The sequence below is a fragment of the Mus musculus genome, chromosome 7 (assembly GCF_000001635.26).
Source record: "Mus musculus strain C57BL/6J chromosome 7, GRCm38.p6 C57BL/6J".
NCBI classification, from domain to species: domain Eukaryota; kingdom Metazoa; phylum Chordata; class Mammalia; order Rodentia; family Muridae; genus Mus; species Mus musculus.
In genome coordinates this window covers 31156751-31179236 of record NC_000073.6, presented here as the reverse complement: position 1 = coordinate 31179236, position 22486 = coordinate 31156751, and the positions used below count along the sequence as shown (strand labels likewise).

Below are 22486 nucleotides of genomic sequence, written 5' to 3'. Positions count from 1 at the left end.
ATGACATGCAGTGTATTTATAAAAATAAGAAAAACAATAACCACTAAGGTTCATGTTGTGATACACTCCTGCAATGCACTTGGGAGGCCAAAGTAGGGGCATTGGCATGGACTTGCAGCCAGCCTGGGATACATAGTGAGACCCTCTAGTAGTTTGAATAAGAATGGTCCCAATGAGCAAACGTATTTGAATGTTTGGTTATCAGGGAGTGAAACTACTTGGGAGGGATTAAAAGGTGTGGCCTTGTTGGAGGAAGTGTGTCACTGGAGGTGAGGTTTCAAAAGCCCAAGCCAGGTTCAGAGGCTATCTTCATGATGCCTGTAGATCCGGATGTAGAGCTCGCAGCTACCTCTCCAGCACCATGTCTGCCTGCACACTGCCATGCTCCCTGCACTGATGATAAGGAAGTAAACCTCTGAACCTGTAAGCAAGCCCCAAGTAAATGCTTTCTTTTTATCAGTTTTGCATGGCTGTGGTGTCCCTTCACAGCAGTAGAATACTAAGATAAACCATGTCTCCAAAAAAATAGCCAAAAAGGAAATATAATAATTGAGCAAGTAGACATATTGGTAATGAATAAATGTTTACATAGAAAAATTCCATTTTGTCTTATTTCCTTTTATTTAAAAAGTATTGTTACAGTTAATTATTCTGTGTGTGTGTGTGAGAGAGAGAGAGAGAGAGAGAGAGAGAGAGAGAGAGAGAGGGAGAGGGAGAGGGAGGGAGAGAGAGAGAGAATGTGTGAAGGTCAGAGCACGACTTGAAGGAATTGGTTTTGTTCTTCCACCGTGTAGATGCTAGGGATACAACTCAGGTGTTCAGGCTTGATGACAATTGTCCTTACCTTCTGAGCCATCTCACCAGCCTACTTTATTACTTTTTAAAAGAATTATTTGTGCGTGTATGCACACAGCTGAGAATGGCAAGCACCCCCACAGACGTGGCTGGTCTGTTATGGTGATGCCTGTAAGACCATGTTTTATGGTTCTGTAATAGATTGCCATACATATAGCTGATTAAGACAGCACCCATTCACTTAGTTAGTTAGTTAGTTAGTTAGTTAGTTAGTTAGTTAGTTAGTTAGTTTTGTCTTTGTGTGTGTGAGAGAGAGTGAGATAGAGACAGAGAGACACAGAGAAAGCAAATGCATGCTATGAAGTTCAGAAGATAATCTTGGGGAAACAACACTCACTTAGCATTCAACAGTTTTTTGGGAGGTGGTGTTGGTGTTGTTGTTGGTGTTGTTGGTGTTGTTGTTTTGTCTTGCAACTGTAATTCTACTTTCTTTTATAAAAATAAATTTGGAGTTTAAATTGCTCCAAAAGCCGTAAAAAATGAAGTGAAAGACAAGAAGAAGCTTGTGAGGTGGTGGGGCGAGGAGGAAAGAGCAGAGGGTCTTAAGAACTTCAGATTGTACTAGTACAAACTGAGGTGGCATGCGTGGGTGGAGCATTGGGATGGGTCGAGCTGGAGAGATGGCTCGACGGCTAGGAGCACTCACTTCTTTTTCTGTGGATCTGCGTTTGGTTCTCTGCGCCCATATGATGGCTCACAGCCATCTGTAACTCCAGCTCCGGGGGAATCAATACCCGTTTCTAGTCCTCCGTGGGTATGTACACACACAGAGAGAGAGCATGCACTCACACATATGTAAATAATGTTTTAATTGGCACAGCTTGGATGAGCTCTCCTATTATATTATTATAAGGGTTATTATAAGGCCAATGTCAAGGTGTAGTCCATCTGGGCTTGGGGAGGAGTGGGGAAGGAGAACCCTACAAAGTTTCCAAAGAGCACTGCGGGGAGCGGAGCGGCTTGAATTAGCGTTTCCTCCAGGAGCTGCTAGGGCTATTCTGACCACTAGAGGGCACAAGAACCACGATCCCTGTTGCCCTTAGTGCCTCCTTTCTGCCGCTGTAAAGCAGAGACTGATTCCAGACCTTCAATATCCGTGCATTGACTCTCCGGCATTTCCTGTGCACAAGAAAAGAACACCTAAATTCAGTGGCTCTAAACCTCGACTATGTGTGAAAGGGACTGGAGTTTTTTAAAACCTGTTTCTGGCCAGAAGAGATGGCTTAGTAGTTAAGAACACTTACTGCTCTTGTAGAAGACTCGGGTACAGTTCCCCGCACCCACACGGCAGCTCATTACTGACTGTAGCTCCAGTTCCAGATGATCCAACTCCCTCTTCTGCCCTCTATCAGTACTCGTATGTATAAACTTATGCACAAACATATTTGCTTAATCTTTATTTTTCCTGATTCAAAGCCAAATGTGGCCATGCATGCAAGGAGGCTGAAGCGGAAGGGTCACAATGAGCTCAAGACCAGCATGGAGTACAGAGATCGCTGTATCTCAGTCTTCACTCCTTCATCTCCCAGCCTCAGCCCCTGTCCTGTTTAAAGTCACGTCATTCTAAAGCAGAAAGGAAGATGATTTGGGGGGGAGAAAGGGAACCAGAAAGGGGGCATAGGCACGATGGGGGTGTGCAAGAAGGGAGGGCATGATTAAAAACAAATTATAAAGAATCAGGCATATCATGAAAAAACAATAACAAACCCTATCACTTTGTGTGCTAACCTTCAAAGTTAACTCAGCCAGACGTGGTGATGAACATCTTTAATCAGTGCAACTTGGGAGGCAGAACCAGGCAGATATGCCCTTCACATGCCCAGGATCCATGTGAAAGGCTCAGTGTAGACTGTAACTCTAGCACTAGGCTGACCTTGAACTCACAGAAGCCCACCTGCTTCTGCCTCCCAAATGCTAAAATTAAAGGCATGCACAACCAGGCCCGGCTGGAGTCTGGCACTTTGGGTGCTAGACTGCTGCCCAGTGAGGCTCTGGGATCAATCTGGCTCTGAGTTCCAAGCCAACCTGGTCTTACATAGCAAGTTCCAAGACCTATGTAGTAGGACCTACCTCAAGAAAATAAAATTTAAAGTAATTAATTTTTTTTAAAAAATTCCCAATTCCTGAGCACCTGCCTCCAAAGACTATGGTTTTTCCTGGTCTAGAGTGTGAGGAAATTATTATTTATTGTTCTTATTATATGAGACAGAGTGTCTATACTTAACCCTGATGATAGTACATGCTTTTGATCCCAGCACTCAGGAGGCAGAGGCAGGCAGATCTCTGAGGCCAAGGCCAGCCTCATCTACAGAGTGAATACCAGGACAGCCAGGGCTACACAGAGCAAGTCTGTCTCCAATCACAATAGAAAGGGAAAAAGTAAACGTGTTTTTATGATTGAAATATGGCTCAGTTAATGAAGTGCCCAGGATTCATGTGAAAGGCTCAGTGTAGACCTGTAACTCTAACACTAGGCTGGCCTTGAACTCACAGAAACCCACCTGCTTCTGCCTCCCAAATGCTAAAATTAAAGGCATTAACCGCCAGGCCTGGCTGGAGTCTGGCATTTTGGGTGCTAGACTGCTGCCCAGTGAGGCTCTGGGATCAGTCTCTTTCTCTATCCCTAGGGCCATGGCTTCAGACAGGCATCACCACGCCCAGGTTTTTCCACAGTGCTGGGGATGCAAGCTCAGGTCCGAATGCTTGTGCAGCAAGCACTTTACACACTGATCACTTTTCAGCCCTAAGAGTGTGTGTGTGTGTGTGTGTGTGTGTGTGTCCTCCAACTCTGAATACAGTTGCAATGCCAACTACATTTTTCGTGACTACAGGGAACATTTGGACCATGGTGTCATTTCTCCAACTACCCTCCCCAACTGATATCCTACAATTCTTATTGAATTAACTTTCAGTGGCTGTATCCTGACTAGGTCTCCCCTCACGCACCTTCTTAGCTGCTTCTCCTCTGGCCTGCAGCTGTGGTATCTCTGCTCTTCTGCTCCTCCCTGAAGCACTGGGATGTCCCTTTACCACCATGTTGCATCATTCTCCATTTCTGTCACATGGGATCAACTCAAAAAACAAAAATCTTGCCCCAGAGGGAATAGCTGGTGAGGCAGCTTGCTGTAAAAGGACTTGCTGAGCAAGCCTGAGAACTCGAGTTCAAGCCCCAGGACCCACGGAAGAGGAAGGCAAGAACCAACTGCACAAAGTTGCCTTCTGAAGGGGGCTGGACAGTGGTTAGGAATGACTGCTGCCCTCAGAGGAATAGAGTTCCCTTCCCAACACCCACATTAAGTGGCTTATGACTGCCTGTAAATCCACCTCCAGGGGATCCAACGCCCTCTTTTGTCATCTGAGGGCACCTTCATGCACTTGACAGAGACACCAGACACACACAACACATGCATATGGGTTTTGTTTTGTTTTGTTTTTTAATCTTAAAAAAAAAAAAAGCCAAAACAGGAAAAAAAAAAAAGTCATTTATTCTGAGCCAAGTACAGGTGACCGTGGTCCAGGAACACAGATTCAGGCTACCCCAGATGGGGCCAGAGAGCCATGAGACTGGGGTAGCCAGCCCGGAGCAAGAGTGAGGTTGAGACGTGTCCAAACCTCCGATGCACGTAGCTTGTTCGACCCCGACCTCTGCCACCCCTGAGGTAGTCACATAGCCAGGTGGCCAAATTACAGCTTTAACTTCCTCTCTCCCTGTAAGGACATGCCCAACAAGGACCTGGAGTTCCCCTTTATGCAAATGAAGCACTCCCAGTAAGCACCTCGGCACCAGTCAATAATGTACACTCACCCCCAAAGCCCTTATTCACTCCCCAAAGTTTATATAGCTCTTGTTATTCCAATAAAGGAGAACTATTTCACTGAGAACCTCTCAGCGAAGACTTTGTCTCCCCAGCACTTAAGCCAGCTGAGATCCTGCAAACCCATGCGGAGAAGCTTCGTTCTTTCTGTTCTGGCCCCCGGTGCCTAGATACCCCGAGGGCAGGAGCAGAACTTGGCGGCAACCCCAAAGGACGTGCTGCGTGATAGAAGTACTCATATAAACTACTTTAAGAGCCACAGAAGATGGAGCAATTCCTGTACCAAACACGTTGGTGGGGCCTTGAAGTTAGCAGGTGACACCAGGAAGGGACGAATTTTTCCTACAGGCGTCAGACGCTGTCTTTACCATTCTCAGTGTTGGGTACTGGAAGCTAGCGATCCCCTAGGCGATAACATTCCTAAACGCATTACCTAGAGCTCCAAGATGTTAGGTCAGATGTGGAGGTCGGTAATGCCTGGCTATTAAGGGGACTGAAGACAGGCTGAGGTAATGTTGTCTGTCTGCAGCCCTCCACCTGTCCACAATTACAAGGTTCCACCACTCAGCCAGCCTGCATGGCCTCCAAACCAGCTGTGTGGAATTCAGGCAGCCTCTGGCTACATTGGGTCGCTCACCATTTTGTGGTGGAAGAAATATCTTCCAGAAGCCTCCTGGGAAAAATGCTCACGGGGAATCTTTTGAGACACTGCCCCCAAATGGCTAATTGCACTTGCTTGGTAGTTGCCTGGAAGTCTAAGTTAAATAGATGGTTGTTTTGTTTGTTTTTCTTCAACTACCATCTGGAAACATAGACCAAGCGCTCTCAAATATCGTTCCTACAGCTTATCAATTGTGCTGAATGTTCTCTGTGCGTCTCTTACTTGTGCTCAATCCTGGAAATTTTCTTCTTCTTTCCTCCTCCTCCTCCCCCTCCTTCTTGTTTCTTCTTTCTTCTTCCTCTTCTTCCTCCTTCTCTCTCTTCCCCCCTATCCATCCCCCTCATCGTCCCCCTTCTCTGCCTTCTTTTCTACTTTGCTTTTTTTGAGTCAAGTTTTCTCTGTGTAGCCCTAGCTATCCTGGAACTCTCTCTGTAGACCAGGCTGGCCTTGAACTCAGAGATCTGCCTGCCTCTGCTTCCTAAGTGCTGGGATTAAAGGTGTGTGTCCCCGACACTCAGTGGAAAGTTTTCTTTTAGCTTTTATGTTGTTGTTTATTTGTTCTTGTTTTTAACTTATTGTTCTATTTTTTCTCTTTCTTGAAATTTATACATCAGTGTTGTTCTCTTTTCTGTGATTATCCATGTTTAGTGTTTAGTCTAAGACCCTTCCTGTTTGTGTAACATTTATAGATAATGTATCATTTACTAGTTTAATTTTTTTTAAAAAATTTTATTGATTGTGAACTTCACATCATGCACCCAATCCAACTCATCTCCCCATTCCTCTATCTCAGCCATTCTATCCTCTTGCAACCTTCCCCCAAAAGAAAACAAAAATTAAAAACAAAAAAAAACAAACAAACAAACAAAAAACCCTCACTACAAGGAAGCTACAGTGTATCACACAACACACCCTTTCCCCCAAACATCTTTACTTGCAAATGATCATTGCAGTGAGTCATCAGTCTGGTTTGAGTCCTCTGGATTCTGCTACTCCATTCTGGATCTTCCCTGGAACTCCTCTGGGATAGCCTGTTGCCCTGTATCATGGAGATCCTGTAGCTTTGGATCGCCACCACTCCAACAGTTCATAGATGGGGTAGATGTGGGGTGGCCAACTCAGAGCCTTGGATCTGGGCCCTGGGCCCCAGTGGTAGCTGAGTTGTTCAGCCACCAGCTTTCTTGCACTGGAGTCACCAAGGTCAGCTCTCCCTTTTGCCCAGGCGAGGGGCCTGACCATGTCTCCAGTGGGACAAGACCAGCTGGCCTGAGCTCACACCCTTGGAGCAGGTTCTCTTACCCCCATGCCACCAGGGTCAGCTCTACCACAATGCCCAGGTGAGGGGCGAGGGCCATTCTTCTGAGTGCTGCAACAATAAAGAAACAGGAAGTTTTCTTCTTTAAAAAATTAAAATTATTTTTGTTTGTGTACTTGTATCCACACAAGTGCAGGTACCTACAAAGGACAGAAGGGGGCGCCAGATCCCCTGGACCTGGAGTTATAAGGCTGTGAGCCACCTGATGTGGGTGCAAAACACTGAACACCAATATTCTGCCAGAGCAGCAAGTGTTCTAAATCACAGAGTGTGCTCTCTCTCTCTCTCTCTCTCTCTCTCTCTCTCTCTCTCTCTCTCTCTCTCTCTCTCTCTCTCCAGCTATTTGCCAGTTTAAGGAAGTACTCCTCTGTTTCTAGTTTCCTGAGTGATTTTATTCAAGTATCCATGTGGGAACTGTCTAGATTTTTTTTCATCTTTTTATCTGTTAATAAGTTGGTATATATTATTAACTTGTTATATCAAGCCATCCTTATATTCCTAACACAAATTGGTCTGCAAACTTCAGTTCACTAATATTTTTTCTATTGTGTGCATCTATGTTTATGAATTTAATATTTCACACAATGAAAACTGACAAATTTGTCAAACTTTGATATCATGGTAGCATTGATAGGGGTAAGAGGGGCACTGGCTGTTATCCTAAGTGGCAACCGGAACAAAGGAAAGACTAGGTCCCAAAACCCTGAACACAATAGGAGCTGTTTGAAGCCACAATGATGACCCAAGCTCAGATGGCCTCAGCACATCAGCAGAAAGCAGCGGCTCCAAAGAGCAAAACATTGTAGCAGTTACCAATGCAAAGGTAACCAGAACATGACTGGGGGAAGCAGAAACTACTTCAAACTCTAGTGTGAACTGTCTTGTGGTGCCCTTCCCATGGTGGAGTACCTTTTCCTACAATTGCTTTAGCGGGAAGAGCAACCAAGCCACTGACCAGGTTGGAAAGGCTTTTGGCAGCCTGGCATGTGCCCTTGTCTCTCCAGGTTTGACATCTCTGTCCTGATTGGCTTCATTCTACACCTCATTTGCATGCACACACCCAGAGAATCAGGGCACACTGGCTCTTTATAACAAGGTGTATAGGCTTCTCATCAGCAGAGTCCTCCAATGGAAAACTGCCTTCAAGACTAGCAAGAAGTACAGGGGAATGCCAGGGCCAAGATGCGGGAGTGGGTGGGTAGGGAAGCAGGGTGGGGGAGGGTATAGGGAACTTTCAGGATAGCATTTGAAATGTATATAAAGAAAATATCTAATAAAAAATAAAATAAAAAAAGACTAGCAAGAAGATGGGCAAGCTGGCACATGCCTTTTATCCCAGCACTTGGGTGTCAGAGGTGGTCAAATTTGAGGGTTCAAGGCTAGCCTGGTTTATATAGTGAGTTCTGGTGCAGCCAAGCTAGCTAGAGAGACCTTGTCTCATACCAGAAAAAGGAAATGTAGTAGGAGACAGCCTACTCCTGTAGAGTCAAACTCAGGAGGCGTTTGCCTCTGGCAGGGAACTCACTGAGGTTCCAACTACTCCAGCCTCCAAGACACACCCTGTGGACAACAGTCAAGGAGACCCAGTCCTGCCTCAGCCTCTGCACTTCCACCACAGAAGAGAATCCGTTCCTGCCATGGTCCCCTAACCAGGAATCACCACGCAAACCATACAAACCCTGATCTTAGTTAAGCAAGAATAGTTTATTGAACGCCCATCCTAATACTGGTCAGACTAAGGACATAGCTCAGAATTATCTAAACTATGACAGCAGATATGCAGATATCTTTTTCTGTCAGCTGTATAAATAAACACACACACGCGCGCACACACGCGCGCACACACACGCGCACACACACACACACACACACACCACAATGAGCTCATACACAGGTGCAGGAAGGCCTGCCCTGTGGTCAGCTCTGACTCAAGATCTTTTAGACATAATAGTTCATATTGACCTTTAATTTGAAGGGTCCTGTGTAAAGCTTTATGGAATTTCTTAAGATTAGCAAACCTCATACATAACATTCAGAACATACAGAACAAAACAGGGTACATGGTCAGCATGCCCTTCGCTGAGCCAAGTCACTCTCTGTGTCAATGATTGGCAGGCATGTTACAGCAACAATATGAGATAATTGGCAGGCATGGAACAGAATGGCTACAGCTATGCTGTGTGTATGTGGCAGGGGGTGCAGGGAGCGGACCATAACACTGAGACCTGCTACTTCTGAGCCAGGTGACTCTCCCCGAGGCTTACGACACTGTGCCATTTCTAACGTGTATCATCAAGCTCTGCCAGTCTCCTGCTGCTACCAAGAGTTCAAGTCCCCCGGTTCCATTTCATTGTGGTGGCCTGTCTTCCCCGCTTGAGTTGTTAATCACGTGTTGATCCAGTTCTTCTTAGCTGCTCACCTTAGCTTGCCCATTCGCCTCTCTGAGGGAAGGACAGGAGACAGGTTGGAGACTGGGGAGCTGAATCCTAAGGCACACCAGGAAATCACCCCTACCCTTCTTTTTTGGAGAACATTTCACTTTAGACAGAAACCCTGCCCAGAACCTTTTGGTTTGTGTTTGTGTGGGAATGGTGGAACGAGACAGCAAGACGCTGAGGTGCCAGGGGTGTGTAGGGTTGTGTTCAATCACTAGCTCAGTTTCTCACTGTTCTGTGACATCTTTGGTCTTTTCTTGAAATACATTTCAGCAATTCCTGGGGATCGGCAGTCCACTGTGTCTAAGTTTTCAATAGATTGACAAGAAGCTGATTGAAATATACTCGTTACTATTTTTATATCTGTTGAATACGTACCTTCCTCTCTGACATTCATTCTCTCCTTCCCTCCCTCCCTCTCGCCACCAATGTGCCCAAAGTTTAATCGGTTTGATATGTAATAAAAAGAATCCATACTTCCTCCTAGTTGTATAAATACTGCTCATCAGCGCACACAAGTCTAGCATCTTTATATTTCTCCTCCAGAGAGTTGAACTTTTGTGCTGCTCTGTCAATATTATTTGTTTCCTGTTGTATTTTTGAAACAGCGATTCATGTAGCACCCACTGGCCTCAAACCCACAATCCTGTGTCTCTGCCCCGAAAGATGCCAGGACCACTGGCACAAGGTGCCCCTACACCCCATGTCTGTCCCTTTAACAGTGTTTTTGCTTTGGTCTGTTCCATCCCGGGTCTTCTTTATTTTCTCGTTATCTCATTTTGCCTTTGGTGTCTCTGGACCGACGACTTCTGCTTCCATTCTGGACTCCACGCTCAGTCTATTGTTTTACGCAAGCTTCATCTTATCAACAATTCTTGCCAGGAACCTTCATTCCCCTTGAACAACACAAGATTTTTAAACATGTTCTCTTTAACGTCCATCTGGTCTATCCATTATTATCACGTATATGGGCTCGGTTGTGTTTGGGTTTTTTTAGATTGGTTTATTTTGAGGTTTTGTGTGTATGAGTGTATGATGTTTCTATGTGCCTGCATGTATTTACGTGCACTGAGAACACTCCTGGTGCCTGAAGAGATCAGAAGATGGTTGTGGCTCCCTGGGACTGGGTTACAGTCATGTGGGTGACTGAACCTGGCTCCTCTATAAGAGAAGTGTGTGTCCTTAACTGCTCCGCCAATTCTCTGATCCTTATTTTTTCTGTTTTGAGACAAAACACTGTGTAGTCCAATTTGGCCCTGAGTTCATGATTCCTCTTGCCTCAGCCTCCTGCACCATGCTGGAATTATCCCTACCCTACCCGAGGCCACCTCCTATGCCTGACTCTAAGTTACTGTGGCTCAAGACTGAGAGGGGACTGTCTTCCTTTGTGCCAACTAATAAGAGGTTTGTAGAGGGAGAGGGAAGCCTTTGTCTCTTCCGGACAGGAAACTTTCCTGGTGACAGGAACCATGTGACTTCTGGTGTCATTCCTAATCTACAGGACTGTGTGCCTCTGTGCCTTTCTCTCCCATCAGCCAGGCCTTGACTCTGGCAGCCAGGAAACTTCCTGCCCAGACTTGTTGTGTGTCAGCTCCTCTAGTGCTGAAATCCCTCACCGCAGACCTCAACGTCAGCTGGTTCCAGTCGCCAGAGTGCGCCTCAGTCTTCTCATTCAAAACAAACAGCTGTTGATCTGTCCAGCGTGGCCGACCTCGTGTGTCCTGCTTGCTAAGTCTTAACCCCATGGTGGCTTTCTCCTCTCTCCACATTCTTCTCCTCTTCAAGCCCAGGAACCCTAAATCCCACCTATGTCTCTTCTACCAGACTATTGGCTGTTTGCATCTTTATTCACCAATCAGGGATAACTTAGGAGGCAAGGTCACTCAGTGTCACCTGGTCTAAGTGCCTGCGGACATCTCTGGGAGCAACCAGAATTTAGCATAGCAAAAAACCAAACCTCCACAGCACACACCTCTTATCCAGGGCTATACCTTCTGCTGGAGGCCTACATAAAAACAACAAAGGGAAAAGGAAGTGTTTGTTCTTCTTCACCTGCTTTCATTTGCCAGCACGTCTGTTGGAATCGACTTCAGGATTCTAGCTTCTACAGAAGACCAGCTGAAACACCTAGCCTCATGGGACTGAGCAACTACTAGATTCTTAGACTTTCCATTCACAGCTGCCCATTGTTGGGTTAGTTGGACTGCAGACTGTAAGTCATCCAAATATTTTCCCTTAATATATAGAGATATTCCATAAGTTCTGTGGCTCTAGAGAACCCTGACTATTACATACTGTCTTAGTCAGGGTTTCTATTCCTAGACAAAACATCGTGACCAAGAAGCAAGTTGGGGAGGAAAGGGTTTATTCAGCTTACACTTTCCACATTGCTGTTGATCAACAAAAGAAGTCAGGACTGGAACTCAAGCAGGTCAGGAAGCAGGAGCTGATGTAGAGGCCATGGAGGGATGTTTCTTACTAGCTTGCTTCCCCTGGCTTGCTCAGCCTGGTCTCTTATAGAGCCCAAGACTACCAGCCCAGAGATGGTACCACCCACAAGGGGCCCTACCCCCTTGATCACTAATTGAGAAAATGCTCTATAGTTGGATCTCATGGAAGCATTTCCTCGCCCAAAGCTCCTTTCTCTGTGATAACTCCAGCTTGTGTTAAGTTGACACAAAACTAGCCAGTACAATTGACCCCTTGTCAACTTGACACACAAACACATCGTTATTATGCCTCAACCCTTACTTTCTTATTCATCCCCAAGATCTAAATAACTTTAAAAGCCCCACAGTCTTTGCAAATTCTTAAAATTTCAATCCCTTTAAAATATCTAATCTCTTTTAAAATTCAAAGTCTTTTTACTATTAAAAGTCTCTTAACTGTGGGCTCTATTGAAATACTTTCTTCCTTCAAGAAGCAAAAATATCAGGGCACAGTCACAATCAAAAGCAAAATCAAACTCCAACTTCCAATGTCTGGGATCCACTCACAATCTTCTGGATTCCTCCAAGGGCTTGGGTCACTTCTCCAGCTCTGCCCTTTGTAGCACACACCTTGTCTTCTAGGCTCCAGATGCCTGTGCTCCACTGCTGCTGTTGTTCTTGGTGGTCAGTCATGGAACTGGCATCTCCAAAATTGCTGTCCTCCCCTGTAACTAGGCTTCACCCATAGCCTCACATAGGCTCTCTTCATGGTGCCAAGTCTCAACTCCTTTGTGTGACCCCTTCAAGTCCTGGGTCATCAATTGCAACTGAGACTGCACCTTCACCAATGGCCTTCCATGTCCACTCATAGTGCCAAACCTCAGCTGCTCTTCAGAACCCCTTCATGCCTTCAAAACCAGTACCACCTGGGTGACTCTTACACATTACCAAGTCCTGCTGCAGCACGAGGTACAACCTTGGCTATTTCTGGAACACAGCCTCTTTGTGCTCTCAGAAAACACTTCCCAGAAGATGTCACCTCAATGATGCTAGTCTCTTCTGAATCACCGCTAATTTCTTAGCTCCAGCTAACAAGCATCAATAGTCTCAGTAATTCAAAGGTTTCACTTTAGTGGTTCTGGTATCTTGTTAATCACAGCTGACTCTTCAGCCCCAGCTAACCAAATCCACAGAATCTTCACAATCAAAACAACATGGCCCTGATAAGTCTTTATTTTCCCTCTGAAATTTCACAAGCCAAGCCTCCATCTTCTGCACTGTTCTCAACACAATCTTCCAAACTCCTACAGAACATGCTACAGAGTTCTTAAAAGCCAATAACTCTTCTAGCTCAAAGTTCCAAGGTCCTTCCACAGTCCTCCCCAAAACATGATCAGGTTGTAACAGGAATACCCCCACTCCTGGTACCAATTTGTCTTAGTCAGAGTTTCTATTCCTAGACAAAACATCATGACCAAGAAGCAAGTTGGGGAGGAAAGAGTTTATAAAGCTTACACTTTCCACATTGCTGTTAATCAGCAAAGGAAGTCAGGACTGGAACTCAAGCAGGTCAGGAAACAGGAGCTGATGCAGAGCCTATGGAGGGATGTACTTACTGGCTTGGTTCCCCTGGCTTGCTCAGCTTACTTCCTTATAAAACCCAAGACTACCACCCCAGAGATGGTACCACCCACAAGGGGCCCTACCCCCTTGATCACTAATTGAGAAAATGCTCTATAGTTGGATCTCATGGAGGCATTTCCTCACCTGCAGCTGTGATAACTCCAGCTTGTGTCAAGTTGATGCAAAACCAGCCAGTACACATACCTACACCTACATATACCTACTGACAGCTGGCCCATTTCTTTTGTTTCAAGCATTGCATAAGTCACAGCACCCCAGGAAAACAAACACGGACACTTTTAACTTTGTTCACGAAGCATGGTGGCTCATCCCTGTTGTTTCTGCACTTTGGGATGCTCAGGCAGGAGGACAACCATGAGTATAAGGCCAGCCTAGACTACACAGTGAGACCTTGTCTAAAAATATATAATAACTTTAATAGTATCCATTTATTTGTTCTCAATGTGTACAAAACTTGAAAAGATTTTTGAACTAGGTATCATTTTTATTAACATTTTACAGGAAACTAAGGCACTTGGATGTACACTCTCAGGAGAAGCCAAGCTTCTTTCAGACAGCCTGGCCCAGGGCTCAGGATCCTAAACTTTACCTTCAACACCATGTACAGTGAACTGGAGGGCTGTCAAGATGGTTCTGTGGGTAGAAGTGTTTATTGCCGGGGACTAATGGACTGAGTTCAGTTCCCAAGGCTATAAGTGTTGGAAACACACACACACACACTAAATAAGTGATAGATAAATAAGATTAAGTCTTTGTTGGCTTGATTCTGTACATGTTTATGGTAACTGTGTATCTATTTCGTTTTCAGCTGAACTTTGCTTCCCATGCACTTCTGGATCCCGAGAAGTCCTCAGACCTAGTGCTGGCATTGGATGAGACCTTTCTTGTTGGGTACTTAATGTGGTAAAGGGCAGCACATGGCCAAGTAGGGCAAGTGAGCATTCAGTGACTTTCCCAGGCCAATCTATCACTTTATTCTGAGAACTGGTGATGTGTGAATCCAGAGTGGGTTCATATTCCCATGTTCCCCAGTTCCAGGTACTGTACTGAGGCTGTGGAACTCTTAGGAGGTTGGGTGTGGCTGGCAGAAATAGGTCAGCAGGGGCAGACCACTGAAGGTTATAGTCACACCTGCTTCCTGTGGCATTCTCTCAGCTTCCTGTGGTGTTCTCTCATCATGGACGTGTCCCAGCATAGACTCCTGACAGGCTGTTCTCCCATGGCTCCCTCCCCACAATAGACAGAAAGCTCTCTAACTATGAGCCAGATTCACCTACTGTCTCTTAAACTGTTTCTGTGAGGTATTTTGGTCACAGCAACACAAATGGGTATTTATAATGCAATTAGGGGATTCTATAATGTGATGTGATGAGAAAGTGCTCTGTCTCTGATCTCTTGGGGCTTAATCTTAACATTAGACTGGATAATTCACATTGAACAGAACCATAAAGCAAGGTTCTAGAGGTGAACTTTCACCCAGCAATGGTAAATCTTATGGTTGTTTGTTCACTTGTTTGTTGGGACAGTCTCACTATACAGCTCTGGCTAGCCTGAAACTTATTATGTCGACCAGGAAAGCCTTACAAAGATCCACCTGCCTCTGCCTGCCTAATGCTGGGATTAAAAACATGCCCTACCATGCCTGGCTATGGCTAATCTTGATAATTGACTTGCCTGAATTCAGATATTCCTCAGGGTTGTTGGGGGTTGGTATGGCACTGCTTGTACTTCATATGCTAAATTCTATATCCAAAGACCTGGTTGCCGCCAAGAGTAGCAAATTCCCACACCAGCCTTTGTTGTGCAAACCTTGCTCCCCAGTTTAAAACTATTGGTTAAATAAAATTGGCAACAGCCAATTACTGGGGGGGAACAGAGAGAGGTGGAGTTTGAGTTACCAGGTCAGGGTCACAGGTAGGGACTACAGGTGAAAAGAGAAGAGAAGGAGAGGGGAGGGGGAGGGGAGGGGGAGGGGAGAGGGGAGGGGAGAGGGGAGGGGGAGGGGAGGGGGAGGGGAGGGGAGAGGGGAGGGGAGGGGGGAGGGGAGGGGGGAGGGGAGGGGAGGGGAGGGGAGGGGAGAAGAACTCAGAGGAGAAGACAAAGAGAAGAAGGTCTCCATCAGTCATGATGGACCAGCAGTACATACCCAAGCTGGAGTGAAATGCCCCCAGGACACCAGACTGTTGGAGCAGAAATAACCCAGGGAGATTGGAACAGCAAGCACTGGGAAGCACAGATGGGGATGCAGCCAGTCTAGCGTTAGAGAATTAGATTAGGGGCCATCCCCAGGTAATTGTTCAGAGCCTAATAAATAAATCACAGTGTGAGTCTCATTCATTTGAAGCTAGACAGGGATGAGCATAATTCATATTAATTTGCAGAAATTTAACTGGGGAGGAAAGACTTATCATAAAGGTGGGCTGAAGGCTAGACTGAATAAAGGGAGGAAATTGAGCTGAGGGCCTGCATTCCTCTCTCACACAGCCTTCCTTACTGTGGATGCCCTGTCTCCAGCCACCTCACCTGAGCTCCTGCTTCCAGGCCTGCCCCTTTATGATGGTCTCTCAGCTGGGTGGTTGGTGGTGGCACATGCCTTTTATCCCAGCATTTGGTCAAGAGGCAGATCTCTGGATTTGAGGCCAGCCTGGTCTACGAAGCAAGTTCCAGAACAGCCAGGGCTATGCAGAGAAACCCTGTCTTGGAAATAAAAGAACAAAAACAAACTAACTAACTAAAAAAACATTCAAAAACAACAACAACAAAACTGGTTTTGTCCATTATTATGCATGCAGGGGTCCTAGCAGCAAAGGGCTCTTAATAGCCAAGCCATCTCTCCAGCTCAGTGTGGGAATTTTTTAAACTTTTTGTTTTCTAGAAAGTAAAGATTCCATTTTTAGGGGCTGGCAGGTTGGCTCAGAGGGCGAGCATGGTTGCTGCCAAGCCTGACAGCGTGAGTTCCATCCTTGGGATCAATGTGGTAGGAGGGCACCAACCCAGGTAAGTTGTTCTCTGACCTCCATGAGAATGCTATGTCACATGTGCATGCACAGACATACATAAATGAATACATAATAAATAAATAAATAAATAAATAAATAAATAAATAAATAAATAAATAAGCAAGCAAGCAAGCAAGCAAAGAGAAAAAGAGAGAGAAAGATTCTATCTGAGAGGTTACATACTGGTGCATGAACAACACCAGGGCAGGTACATTAGTTTACGTTCCCAAACCCCAGTCAACCTTCCACCTCCCAAGACCTTCAGCCCTCCAAGGACCACGTGCAGCTTCGAAGGGTGGACATGGCGACTGGAAGCTCCAGTGAGGATCGTTGCTCTCACCTCTCAGCCAGAGATGCTAACTTACCACTTGCCTGACTGTTGGTATTTTTTCAGTGTGTTCTTTGGCCTTGAGTGTGGGCCAAGGTCTTTGAAGGTCACCGAGGCAACCATACTTCATGATGGCGATGGCGGTGTCAACTGGAGGAAACTCGATCCTCACGCAGCTCTTCCCAGCTTTGTTCTCTCTGCAAACATACAGGCATCACTGGCTCGTTTTTTAAGAGTTTTCCTGGTAAGCAGTGTGGAAAAACACTCTGAGCTCAACAAGGCCAACATAAGGGAAATGACAAGCATTCTAGAAAGGTTAGCTCTCTGCTGGCTTTGATTCCCGGCATCTGGCTCCCAGCATCCTGTATAACGTTGGTGTCACAATGAATCGTGACCATGAAGCTCATGCAAACGTTCCCTTGGGAACGAACAATAGCTTTCTACAGCAGTGACTGGGCACTCGGGTGCCTGCTCCAGCCTGGGGAAGCCTACTACCGATAGCATCACCTTAGATTCCTCTAAAATCTCTTAAGGTGGCTGGGTATGCTGTCCACGCTATGCAGATAATGGCTGTAAACCGACTGACTGCAGGGACCATATCTGCAACTTAATTCCTATTTTCTTGTCTTTCTAGTTTCAGTGCTGGAGTTTGAAACTAGAGCCTCACATGTGCTAGGCAGGGGCTCTACTACTGAGCCACACCCCCAGGCCCTCACTGGGGGATTCTGGGCAGGGCTCTACCACTGAGCCACACCCCCAGGCCCTTGCCTGGGGAATTCTAGGCTGGTGCTCATTCCAGCCTCTCACTGGGGATTCTAGGCAGGGGCTCTACCGCTGAGCCACACCCCCAGACCATCACTGGGGGATTCTAAGCAAGGGCTCAAATACTAAACTATGCCCCCATACCTGCTTTTACTATTTATTTTGAAACAAGGTTATCCTAAGTTGACCAGGCTGGATTTGAACTCTCTCTGTAACTGGCACTGGCTTTGTCCTTACAGTTCTCTGGCTCCAGTCTCCTAAGCAGCTGGTCTTGCAAGCTTGTACTGCCAGGACCAGTTTATTTTCTATTCTAGAAAAACAGCTGAGGGCGAACATGCAGTCCAGTGGAAGAAGAGAAAACCTGGGACGTTATTATGGTAGAATGTCTTCCACCTCTGGGACCAAGTGAGTCTGAGTGGCACCGTGAGAGAGGTGACAGCCAACACAGCCAAAGCCAGGGACTTTCACAGCCACAGATGTCTCAGTGTGCTTTCATTCTGCAGTTTGGTAACCTGTCCCTATATCACAGCTAGAGTCCCATCTTACTGCTTAAAACAACCAGTAGAGGTTAGCTGCTACCACAGGATCTGCCTGCAAACAAACATCTGCTACTCAGAACTTCCATGTTTCGTGCCTTCACACACAGAAGGTGGTTGGGAGGGACCTGTCAGCTTGCCCCTACCCACCTAGTCAGCACACAGAAATCCTTCAGAATTCCTGGGACATGCACAAGAATTGTGAGTAGAACGTGGAAGGAACTGGAGTATAGTGGCTGATGTCTATCTGCAATCTCAAACCCTTCAGGGGTTGAGGGCAGGAGAATAACCAGTTCAAGGCCAGCCTGGCTGTATAGCAAGAACTCCTTCTTAAAAATGAAAACAACTCTGCACTTTCCCAAGCAATAAGAATGCAACAGGGTCTGGTCAAAACCACACACATTCGCAACAGAAGTCTTTCACATAACAGAGAATGTTGGTGAGGCGTAGCAGAGTGTCAAGACACCGTGCGTGGGAGGACTCAGGAAAAGATAAGAAAACCAAACCAAAGAACCACAGTTGGCTGGAAACATAAATCTTGCTGTACCAGAGGTGTGTGTGTGACCACTCTGCTACAACTTCCTGTATTTATCAGAAATACACAAGCCTGCATGGCCCAGGCCCCACACGGAGTAGAGATGGCCCCACACAGAATGGTGATGGCTGACTGTGGATGCTAACTGCTCATCCATCTTCATGTTGGGAATCCTAGGAAGGACACAGACTCTTCAGTCCCATCTCATCTGGGGCTCTGGTGGGCAGTCTCATGACCCTGTCTCTCCCCTGAATGTGGAAAGGAAGACTCAGTATAAAGGCAACACTATCATTTACAACAGAAATGACCCCCAAAGGTCTAGTACTCAAAACCCACTTCACAGCTGATGTTATTAGGAAGGGACAGGGCTAGTAGCAGGAAGTTATGTCATTGACACAATGGAGAAGAGACCTAGACTGGACCCCAAGGTAATCAGCTTCCCCATGGACCTCCCCCACAAAATGTTGGCTCAACACAGGCCAAAGCAGTGAAGATGATGGTTCATAGACAGAAACCTCCCAGCAATTTTTACAGATTATCACTTGGGGTGTTCATGACAGTAACAGGAAACTGATTAACAGAGAGGCTATTATTCAGTCCACAGAGCTTAGATATTGGAAAAACAGGGCTGTTCCCTATTTTCCTGCTGTGTCTGAGATTTTATTTCTATTCATATATGCTTAGTCTCTTAAAATAGTTATTTAGTTTATGCATATGAGTGTTTGCCTATATGTATGTATGTATATATGTATGTATGTATGTATATGTGTATATGTGTATATGTGTATATATGTATGTATGTGTACCATGTCCCCAAGGAGGGCAGAGGGGGACACAGGATCTGAGGGAACTGGAGTTACAGGCAGTGGTGAGCTGCCATGTGGGTGCTGGGAATCAAACCAGGTCCTCTGTGAGAAGAGCCAGGGCTCTTAACCACTGAGCCCCACATATGTGCTGTCTTGGTCAGAGTACTATTGTGAGAAGACACCATGAGCAAGGCAACTCTTAAGAAAGAAAGCATTCAACTGGAACTGGCTTACAGTTTCAGAGGTTTAGTCCATTAGCATCGTGATGGGGAGCATGGAAGAGCACAAGGTTACTAGAGCAGTAGCTGAGAGCTACCTCCTCATCCTGATCCACAGTCAGAGAGAAAGAGACAGACAGACAGACAGACAGACAGACAGACAGACAGGAAGAGAGACATGCAGACATAGAGAGCAAAAGAGAGACAAAAACAGACACACACAGAGACAGACAGACAGACACAGAGAGAAAGAGGCAGACACAGAGAGACAGACAAACAGACAGGGAGACAGGGAGAGAATGCACCATAAGTCAGGCATGGGCTTTTGAAACCTCAAAGCCCACCCCCAGTGACACACTTTCCCCAACAAGGCCACACCTCCTAATCCCTCTCAAGAAGTCCCACTCCCTGGAGTACAAACATCCATATATGAGCCTATGGGGCCCATTTTCATTCAAACCACTACATGTGCTTCTCCAGTTTCCAAGGTCATTACATTCAAAGATTTAGAAAAAAACTCAAAACTGTCTTTAGGCTTCTCTCTCTCTGTGTTTCTCTCTCTGTGTGTGTTTCTCTCTCTCTCTCTCTCTCTCTCTCTCTCTCTCTCTCTCTCTCTCTCTCTCTCTCTCTCTCTCTCTGTTTTTCTCTCTCTCTTGTCCCAACTGTGACTGAAGTTTACACTAACTGTAAAGCCAGCTCTCCCAAAATGTCCATAGACTGTGCTAACGTTTATAACCCCAGGCTAGGATGGCATGTGCATTCTGGGAACTGATGTGCCAGGCCCAAGGTGAGGGACAGTGTGACAGCTACCCAGGACAACATGATCATTCTGTAATCACCATAGACTCCCAGGGTGACCATTTCTCACCGGGTGCCCATTGGACTGACCATCCCTTCAGAGTTTTTGTGGTGCCTCTAATGAGCTTTTCTCCACAGACCTCTCAGTATTTTGCTATAAAACATGTTTTCCTTTAGTGTGCTTATGTGTAAATGTGTGTGTGTGTGCGTGCGTGTGCTTCTGCATATGAGTGTAGGTCACAGAACAACCTTGGGTGCTGGTCATTCATTTCCTTCCACTTTGAGACAGGTTCCTTCTTCTGTTGTTTGTCCCTCAGAGCTGGCTGGCCCCGCTGGTTTCTGTGGATTTTCCTGTCTCTGTCTTCTACCTGACCACAGCAATACTTAAGAGTACAGACACATGACACAATGCCCTATTTTACAAGAGGTCTGGTGATACAAACGCAGTTCCTCACATTTGCAAAGCAAACGTTTGACCCACTGAGAGGTCCCCAGCCTTTCTCTGTAAAACATTCTTACCTCACTTCTTCACTGGCTCTTCATTAAAGCAAAGGCTGAGCCTCCTCACTACAAGTTAACAGGCCAAGACCATGCATGTATGAGGGACACTGACCCCATGGGGCAGTGGTTCTCTGTCTTCCCAATTCTGCAACCTTTTAATACAGCTCCTCGTGTGGTGGGAACTCCAACCACAAAATTGTTTCATTGCTACTTCATAACTGTGATTTTGCACTGCTATGAATATTTCTAAATAGAAAACTGTGTTCTATTCCAGTAGCAGGATGAAGTGTTATGCAGACTTGCTCTATCCTACACGGGATGTGAACCACAACTTTGCCCTGAGAATCCACGCAGTATATGTTATCCACCCAGATGGCACTACAGAATTTATTTGTGTTTTATATATGTCTTCTACACAGAGCCCGGAGGTGATTTTAACTAACGTATTTAATAATTTCATGTACGATGCAAAGTTTGTATGCACCAAACCATCGGACTTGTGACATGATTTTAGAGGTCTGGGATTTCAGATTTTCACATTAGGGAAAGGCCTGTGTCAGAAAGGAGGCTGAACAGAGCAGAACAGTCAGCTTTCCACCATTAATTTTTTTCACTCTTTTAGAACTTAAGTTGACTCTTAAGTTCCTTGATGTAAGAGGAAAAGATGGCATCATTTAATGCCAAGACTGAGTATGGGTTTGATGTAATTGAAGTATTCTTACAGCTCTGGGCTTTAGAGCAGCTCAACAGGTCCAGCCCAACCACTCTGGATCAGGTTTAGGAGATGAGGCAGGGGTGGCTGGCAATGAGTAGATCTCTTACTTACATAGGCACAGCATTCCAAATCCACTCATCACAGTAAAAAAAAAAACCAAAAACAAAACAAAACAGAAACAAAAACAAATACAAATGCACTGTCTATGGACATGGAAAAATTAATGCATAAGCTGTCATCCATTCCTACAGTGGAAATTGTATACTGGGTAAGATAGAAGAAGTATAGCTAACCTCAGACATATGGGGGAATCTTATAAGTACCCTGGTTCTTCTTGTCTGTGGCTTCACGTTATAGGCTTCCAATGAATGATCCCTATTCTGTAGTGATCTAAAAATGTTAAATGGAAAATTCTAGAAATGATTAGTCCATAAACTGTAACTCGTGTTACCCCCTTAAGTAGGAGTGAACGTTTGTGAGGTTCTGGTCTGTCCTACCCAGGATGTGGAACACAGCTTTGTCCAATGTATCCAGGAAGTGTGTGTTAGCCATCACTTTGAAGCATCCCCCAAAGTTAAGAGGCACTACTGTATTTGCTGAATAAGAAAAAAAAAAAAAAAGTCTTAGAAAATAACACATGGTAGGGCCGAATTTTATAACACTCAAGAGTAAGAACAACTGAAATGCATTGTTTGGCTGCAGACAGCGACGTGGGGAAATTAATAGAGGAAGAACCAAGTGGTGAGTTCCAAATGGAAAGTCCTGGAGGCTTCTAGAAGCGCGGCAGAGTGGGATGGGGTGTGGCCTAAGGCAGCCTGGTATTCCTTTTCTGGCTGCTGTGACCGGGACAGAAACACTTAAAGAAAGAACAGGATCTCAGAGGATCGAAGCCATGGCCTCTTGGCCCCTGTGTGCACGGATAGAAAATCATGCTGGTGGGAGGGTGTGATAGGGGGAATCTTCTCCCTTCACGGGGGTACAGGAAGCAGGGTGAAAGAGACACAGAAAGGGGTCAGGGCCAAGATATACTCAAGGGTGCCCCCCCCCCCAGGAACCCTTCTTCCATTGGGTAAGTCTAATTTCTCAAAGTTGCCAGAGCTTCCCAAAGACCACTACCAGAGGGCAACCCAGCAT

At 45.7% G+C, this 22486-nt stretch overlaps 1 long non-coding RNA gene across 1 annotated transcript; it reads right to left on the bottom strand.

The window, feature by feature from the left end:
• Positions 1 to 8595: 8595 nt before the first annotated feature.
• Positions 8596 to 16879, bottom strand: Gm10640 (predicted gene 10640). The gene is made up of 4 exons (NR_046062.1): positions 16519 to 16879; positions 15678 to 15851; positions 15301 to 15407; positions 8596 to 9087 (listed from the first exon to the last, which is right to left on the bottom strand). It is a non-coding gene; the product is annotated as a predicted gene 10640 (long non-coding RNA).
• Between the last annotated feature and the right edge of the window lie 5607 nt (positions 16880 to 22486).